Genomic DNA, 435 nt, shown 5'->3' on the forward strand with positions numbered 1-435 from the left:
TGGGCTCCAAGACCCATTTCTGGGTCTAAATCACCTGTTTTCAGGTGCACACTCCCCATTTTGGGTCCAAACCACCCATTTTTGGGTCTAAATTCCCTGTTTCTGGGTCCCCAGACCCGTTTCTGGGTCAAAACTCCCCATTTTCAGGTCCCAAGACCCATTTCTGGGTCTAAATCTCCCGTTTTCGGGTGCAACCCCCCATTTCTGGGTCTGAATTCCCCGTTTCCGGGTCTCGAGGCCCATCTCTGGGTCAAGACTCCCCATTTTGGGTCCAAACCCCCCATTCTGGGGTCTAAATTCCCCGTTTCCGGTGCCCGACGCCCACTTCCGGTGCCGTTTCCCGCCCCCCCAGGCCACGCCGCCAAGACGCTGCCGGGGTCTCCGGGGCGGGGGGCGGGGCCCGGCGCCGGCCCCGCCCCCGCGCAGGCCCCGCCC

This window comes from Nothoprocta perdicaria, unplaced genomic scaffold (assembly GCF_003342845.1).
Source record: "Nothoprocta perdicaria isolate Ctin4 unplaced genomic scaffold, notPer1 scaffold_863, whole genome shotgun sequence".
NCBI lineage: Eukaryota > Metazoa > Chordata > Aves > Tinamiformes > Tinamidae > Nothoprocta > Nothoprocta perdicaria.